Source organism: Canis lupus, chromosome 28 (genome assembly GCF_003254725.2).
Source record: "Canis lupus dingo isolate Sandy chromosome 28, ASM325472v2, whole genome shotgun sequence".
Lineage (NCBI taxonomy): Eukaryota > Metazoa > Chordata > Mammalia > Carnivora > Canidae > Canis > Canis lupus.
Genome location: NC_064270.1, coordinates 12,500,393 through 12,508,629, shown reverse-complemented (window position 1 = coordinate 12,508,629; position 8,237 = coordinate 12,500,393).

The following is an 8,237-nucleotide window of genomic DNA, read 5'->3' as shown; positions in this document are numbered from 1 at the left end:
GTTGGTTAAGTGTCTGACTCTTGGTTTCAGCTCAGGTCATGATCTCAGGGTTGTGAGATCAAGCCCCATGTCGGGGTCAGTGCTCAGCATGGAGTCTGCCTGAGGTTCTCACTCTCTAAAATAAATAAATAAAATCTTAAAAAGAAACCCAAACTTATACTACCTTACCCCTTCCAGCAATTTTAATCTTATTATGTAATTTTCTCTGTAAACTCTTATGCCTCTTCCATTTATATGAAAATTCTATGACATCAGAAAGCAAATATAGTGACTTCATCACAGGAACAAGGATAAACCATGGTCTTTTCAAACACAATTCATGAACTAGTAATACGTTGTAAATGTTATAAAAATATGCTCTACTTCAAAGGGAAGTTGTAGGATTAACTTTCAGGTATGGTTTAATATAAAATCCAAGCTCTCTAGATTATTTTTTTTAAAACAATCTTATTTATTTATTCATGAGAGACACACACAGAGAGAGGCAGAGACACAGGCAGAGGGAGAAGCAGGCTCCATGCAGGGAGCCCAATGCAGGACTCTATCCTGGACATGGGGATCACACCCTGAGCCAAGGGCAGATGCTCAACCACTGGGCCACCCAGGCATCCCTAAGCTTTCTAGATTCAAAGCACAATATAATTTCCAAAACCAGTAACGTCTCATTCATTCTCTCATTGGATAAATTTTTACCACATGACTGGCAATGTGGCGCAGTGGAGCAGGGATCCTGAAGAAAGACTGGCTATGTTCATGTCCCCACCATTGTCCAGCCATGCTCAGTTGCTTTCTGCTTCAATTGCCTCATCTGTTAAATGGGATAAGGTTAGCTACTTCAGCTTATCGTAATTTGAATGAGTTAGTGTTTATAAAGCACTTAGAACAGTATCTGGCATATAGTAAGCACTATAGACATGATTTTAAATAAACAAATTCCTATTATGTGCCAGGCAGGTATTAAGCACCAACAGGCCTCCAGGAGAGTGGTGAACTAATATCTACTAACCACTTGTTATGTATCAAACACTAATCTTTAGGTAGTTTTGCTTCAAGGCTCAGGACAACCCTGATAGAAGTATCATTCTCATTCATTCAGCCAATATTTATTGTCTACTAGATGTCAGAAACTGTTTTATTTAGGTCCTGGGGTACAAAATCTGGGATTTATATTTTAAAAAATCACTATTTTGTTAACAAGTGATTTTTAATAGCTCTCTCAATTTCCAGATTAATTCTAAACCATAGCATACAACTTTATTAAAGGTAGTTTCTCCTAACTTCTGAAGTTTTAGTGGCTATATCTGTAATGCTTTGGAGAACTATTTTTCTTCCTCTTCTACTTAATTATCATTGTTAGAAACTATCTTAATTTTGTATTCTTGTGATATCTCTTTCAAATGTGTTATTTTTCAATAAAACTTGATTTTTTTCATTATAAAATGACACATTTGTTGGAAAGTATGTCATTCTTTACTATTTTTTATATGAAAGCTATGCTGCAATGCACAGCCATATACTTCTGTCCCTACCGGTCTTGCCAAACTTGTATAAACTTCATTAGGATAGATTCCTAGAGGAGAAATTGCTTGGTAAAATGATATGTCCATTTTAATTTTGACGATAGTGCAAAAATGCACTCTAAAAAACATTTCCTCATTCAACACTCTCACCTAAAGTGCATGAAAGTGCCTTTACTTCTGCACTTTCAACACCATTTACCAATATTTTTAATTTTTATCAGTCTGATGGACAAAAATGGATGGATTGGTGTGGTTTCAATTTAATAATGATGATTTTGGCAATGTTTATTCACCATTTGTATTTATTCTTTCTCCATTGAATTTTTTATATCATTAATTCATTTTTTCTATCAATACAATGAAGCTCTGAGCTTCATTCACATATAACAGATGTGATATGCATTATAAGCATGCCCCAAATACTTTCCAAGTCATCATATTTCTGTTTATGCTGTCTATAACCATACAAAGTCAATTTTTTTCTTTATGGCTACTGAGATGGTGTCATGATTGGGATAGTCTCTTCTATCCCATTATTTTCCATATTTTGCTTGAAGTTTAAAATGTTTAAATCTTAAATCCACCTAGAGTTTGTTTTTGTTTTTACTTGGTATAAAAGAGAAAAGCAAATTTTTTTATCTTAAATGAATTTGACATGATAATTGACAGTCACTTTAGATGAAGCTCTATGCTTGAAAAGATGAAGTTTCTAAAACCATATATTGAGAGTTCAATACTATCATGCTGTCCTGAGAGAGTCCTAGAAGCACATCGATCTATTGGCTAAGCAGGATGTTTTTGAAGGACAGTTCCCCTCTATACTCTAGTCCTCCTCATACCAGCTAAATAAAAGTGCTACTGTGATACTATGAACAATTTAAAACAATACTTTATTTTCAGTAGTTAACAAAAGTCAGATACTCTGAAAATCAAATAATTGGCAAGTATTTTAATTTTAATGTAATAGTTTCCTTCATATAAATGTTTAATTATATGTCAGATATAAATGACTCGTGAACACATTTTATAGAGGCATTCCCTTTCTGGCATATGTTCCCAAGTTTATAGAAAATGACTAATCTGTGGGTTAGAGAGATGAGGGCAGAACCTCCATGAAGGCAAGAAGGATTTAAAAGAGTGGAAGTCTTTTGATAACCGTGTTCCACACATCCCTAGCCACAGAGGGACTGTCTTATATATTTTCCCAATTAGTAATGAAGCACTTTGGATACCACGGGATGTGGAAGATAGTTATTAAGAATAACTAAGTTGAAATAGAAATAACTAAGATGAAAAAGTTCAAGAGATCTGTGGCTCGACAGTGTGCATATCATTAACACTACTATGTATACATTTTAAAATGTTAAGATTTAACATAAATTTTATGTTATGTGGGTTTTTTTTTACCACGATTAAATAAAAAGAGTTAATTCTGCATTGTAGTTTTTGTTTTAATCAAGCAACACATATTGGAGTCCCTATTATGTATCAAATATATTCTCATAGAGATTACAAGGAAGTATAGCTGATGGTTTCAGTTCTCAAGGAACTAATGAGCCATTGAGTTAGAGGATAAAGCTAAGTAGCCATGAAAAGGAACCATCTCTGGTAATATAATGATACCATATGAGGAGAAAAGATAGTTATTTTTAGAGAATGCAGGAATCTCTTTGGGCCACAGTGATAGAAATATTTGTTAGCTACTTAAATGGCTTTCAATGCACTTTAATATATAGTTTCTAAATTGACCCTTTTACTAGATCTAGGAGGCATTATCTCTGTTTAACAGATGAGGAAACAGGCTCAGAGGTTGTAATTTTTCCAAGTTCACACAGAGAGCTGGGAACTAGACACTGTCTTCCAGCTCTTACTCCTGGTAGAATTTATTTAAATTGGCATTGAAGATTTGCTGCCAAAAAGGTTTTGAGGGTTAGAGCAGAACCCAATGTGCTAGGGATACGATGGTTATGTATTTGCTAAAATTAAAATTATTCTCTCCTGTCATCCTGCCAAGGAGCATTAAGTAGCTTTTAGCACAAAATAACATTATTTTTTTCTTGCTACTTACTGGATAGAGAAACTCAAATCATAGTACAATAAAATGAGGACTAGCATACAAGCCTTCAGTCTCACTGCTATACATACATAGTCCTTTAGCCAACGACAGTCTCATGAAATACTACTTACCATCATGTCTGACGTCATTCTTTAAGGTCATAATACAAGGGGTATAATTGAGATAGGTCTGATCTGATCTAGGTCTGACAGAGAGGAAAGCTAACACAGACAGCAGAATAAAGTCAGTGAATTAGGATTTAAAACTAGTTATCAGGGCTAAAACCATAGGAGTTACACACATTTTTAAAACCACATCCTGCTAGTTCAGTAGATTGACTTCTCCCCAGAAAGTGCAGAATTAGGTCTGTTCTTACAGTAACGCTATCTGATTGCCCAGGGTCAAGCTACTGTTTATCTTTGCTAGACAGAACCCATATCCTGAGCATATTCTGTGTTTTTCACCATTTACTTCAAGGCAATACAGGCTCTGACGTTCTTTCTACCTAATCACCTAAACAATAAGAAAAAGACTCTAAGTTTTTCCCCCCTAAAGCATTAGGTAAGAGTAAACACACAGACACTGTGGTCAAGAGTGTCTTTTATTTTCCTTCTTATGAGCGCTATTTTGTAAAAGAAGGGCAGTACTGCCCTCTACTGCTGGATGTTGAAATTTAGCAATACACTTCTATATCCTCACTAGCCCTGTGAAATAGATTAGGACAATGTATTGCATTGCTTCAGACTATCCCTGTAGGAGCTGTTTAAAAGAAATTTGCTCTTGGCAAACCCATTGAATTTGTTTCCTTCAGTATCTCCTCATCTATCTTCATCTTCCATCAAAGCATGGGGCGTTAGGACACGACCCCACAAGATAAGGATATCCCAGCTTGTGGGTGGTGGTGGAGAAAAGCTTAAGACCATGCTTGAGAAGTAAGAGGCTGTATTTGTGATGCGTTTGGGGAGAAACGGGGCAAGGAGAGCAACTTTTCTTATGACTTAAGGGCTGCAGCCTTCCCATTCTTCTGTTATTTGTAGTGTTTTCATTTGCTTTTCGCTAAAGCTATTCATTTCGTTTTTTTTGTTTTTGTTTTTTTTTTTGACAGGAGACAGCAGTGTCACCTTGAAATGTTGAGAGAAGAGTGGAATCACTCCCGTGTTTCTAAATAGTTTCTACTCTTCAGTAAGAGATAATATAGAAAGACAAGGAGTTATTATTAACATTTTTATATTTTAATTAAATATTTTTTTAAGATTTATTTATTTATTCATAGAGACAAAGAGAGAGGCAGAGTCACAAGCAGGCTCCATGCAGGGAGCCCGATGTGGGACTCCATCTCCAGGATCACGCCCTGGGCTGCAGGCGGCGCTAAACTGCTGCACCACCAGGGCTGCCCTTAATTAAATATTAAATATGTTGTCTTGTTACCTCTAAATTGCTTTGAGATTTTACACATCTCTACAAGGACTTTTCGGAGGACTCTAAACATTTAAGTACTTGTGTTCTCTGCTTTCTTTTCCATCTTTAAAAAATTTCAGAATAGGGACACCTGGTGGCTCCGTGGTTGAGCATCTGCCTTCAGCTCAGGTTGTGATCCCGGGGCCTGGGATCGAGTCCTGCATCAGGCTCCCCTCAAGGAGCCTGCTTCTTCCTCTGCCTATATCTCTGCTTCTCTGTGTGTCTCTCATGAATAAATATATAAAATCTTTAAAAAATTTCAGAGTACATGCCTGTAAGAGGGATGTACTCCTCCCTCCCTCGACTTGTTCCTAAGTTTAGACGTGCTAAACTTAGGGGTGTCAGAGGGCAGAGAGATTTCAAAGCTAACCTATTACCCTATAGCTACCCAGGGACCAAAGTGTAATCTTAATAATAATAATAATAATAATAATAATAATAACAACAACAACAAATAGCAATACTTTCTACAACTGTGTTAAAGGTGTGTGTGTGTGAACACTAAGCAAAAATCTTTTTGTCCAATTTACACTCAGCCATGTTAAGTAGCTTACTCCAAGTTTCAAGATTAGTAAGAGGCAAAACTAGAATTTTATTGTAGGTGCAAAGCCTATGTATTGTTTTATTAGGCAGCTCCTCATTCAATGAATAAATAAATCTAAAGGTCAGGTGCTAGCAAACAACATCTGTGATGATGATGATGAGGATGGTGACTGGGAACATATTGAATACTTACTAAGTGTCTTGTACAATTCAGTTTTACATTAAAGCATTTAATCCTGGGGCCACTAGGTGGCTCAGTAGGTTGAGTGTCCTACTCTTGATTTTGGCTCAGGTCGTGATCTCAGGGTTGTGAGATTGGGCTCTGCACTTGGGGAGGCTGCTTCTCTTCTCTCTCCCCACTCTCCTGCTCACATGCTCTGTCTCTCAAGTAAATAAATAAATATTAAAAAAATACATCATTTAAAAAAAAATACATCATTTAATCCTCACAGCAACTCCATAAAGTAAAACTATATTATCCTCACATTACAGATGAGGTAAAGAAATTGAGGCATACAGAGGAAACTAGTTCCAGGGGCCATGCTTTTAATCATAAGCTATATTGTTTCTGAAGTACAAAAACTATAAAGCACAACAATTTCTTTTTTAAGATTTTATTTATTTTTAATTATTATTTATTTTTTAATAATATGGGGCTTGAGATCAAGACCTTAAGCTCAAGACCTGAGCTGAGACCTAGAGTTAGATGCTTAACCTACTGAGCCACATAAGGTACCTCTTTAAAGATTTTATTTTTAAGTAATCTCTGCATCTAATGTGGGGCTTGAACTCAAAACCCCAAGATCAAGAGTCACATGCTCCACTAACTAAGCCAGCCAGGTGCACCAGTACAACAATTTCTTTTTTTTTTAACTTTTTTTTTTTTTTAAAGATTTTATTTATTTATTCATGAGAGACACACAGAGAGAGAGAGAGAGAGAGGCAGAGACACAGGCAGAGGGAGAAGCAGGCTCCATGCAGGGAGCCCGATGTGGGACTCGATCCTCGGTCTCCAGAATCACGCCCGGAGCTGAAGGTGGCATCAAACTATTGAGCCACTGGAACTGCCCAGTACAACAATTTCTAATGGTGCCCTGGAACTTAATTATGTTAATCAAGGAGATAAGACAATCAGTAGTTGTCATTCTATTGCTATCTCGGTTATAAGAAGGTCTCAGCAGCTTAAAAAAAAGTTCTGCTCATGTGGGTGCTTGGCTCCTGTCTGCTTCAGGCCTCATTGGACATACCCTTCTATGAATTAGTAAACAATAGACCCTCACTTGGTCCAATCCATGTGTGCAGGTGGAGAAAGGAAGGAAAGAAGGGACAGAAGAGAAGTAAAAGGAGATGATAGTTCCACTAAGGCATGCCCAGGAAACAAGCCAGTTAATTGGAAGAAAGAGGTTGATAAGCAATTATTTTCCTCAGCAAGAGTAAACTCAATACAGCAAGAGAACAGCACTGCCTTAGGGGCTCTATGCTTATGTTACTGCCCACTATTTAGCCACACAATGATTCTTGAACAGGTCTCCTCTTGCAGCTTTGGTTTTTAAAGAAATACTTGATTAGCACTCAAGTCAGCTTTTGAATAATATTATACCCTTAGTGACAACATACACCTAAATGTAACTCTTCTAAAGCACTTTGCACATGACTTTGTACTTGAGGGCAAAGTGTGAAAAACTCCTCCCTCCCTCGACTTGTTCCTAAGTTTAGACCTGCTAAACTTAGGGGTGTCAGAGGGCAAAATTGAGTACAATCAGCAGGTTTGGATTTGCTTAGAGGTCCCTGCAGTGTCTGTGGCTGACCTGGCCTGCCTCTTATGCTACGTGGCAGTGCCACTGAGCCCTGAAGGCTTCAGATTCCCAGCAGAGTATATTTTAGAGGCATTCATTCCAGATGAAGCTGTAGCTGTGTAGGTTCCCAGTTTCTCCCTCCCAATTCTTTTGAAGAAAAAAGGGAAAAGAAAAAAGCCAAAAGGGAGATGGCGAGGAAGATGCTATGACAGTCACAGCAAAGTCATGCAGCAAGGAGAATACTAGTCCTTCTTTTTTATGACTCTATTGCCCTCTCCCCGCACACTCACTTTACCTGGCTGCCTATTTGGGCAATGCTAGCCTCTAAAGAGTCTTTTGCTTGTTCTAACCATTCAACAGGGAGTCAGTGTTGCTCAATTCTAAGTCAAAGTGTTAAAATTAGCAATGGCCTGGGAAGCATTTTGTTTATTTCAAGACTGGCATTTTGTGTAGAGGAGTAGCCTACAGGTCTCAAGACAGAAGGAACAAGAACCAAATATTACCAAGGAAAAGGTCTGAGACTTGGATCTTATGTCATATGTAGTTAGTTCCCTTTTCCACTACACCCAGTTAACTGTTTGCCCTTTCTTTCTTCCTTCCTTCCTCCCTCCCTCCCTTCCTTCCTTCTTTTCTTTTTCTTTCTTTCTTTCTTTCTTTCTTTCTTTCTTTCTTTCTTTCTTTCTTTCTTTCTTTCTTTCTTTCTTTCTTTCTTTCTTTCTTTCTTTCTTTCTTTCTTTCTTTCTTTCTTTCTTTTCTTTCTTTCTTTCTTTCTTTCTTTCTTTCTTTCTTTCTTTCTTTCTTTCTTTCTTTCTCTTTTTAAGATTTTATTTATTTATTTATGAAAGACAGAGAGAGGCAGAGACA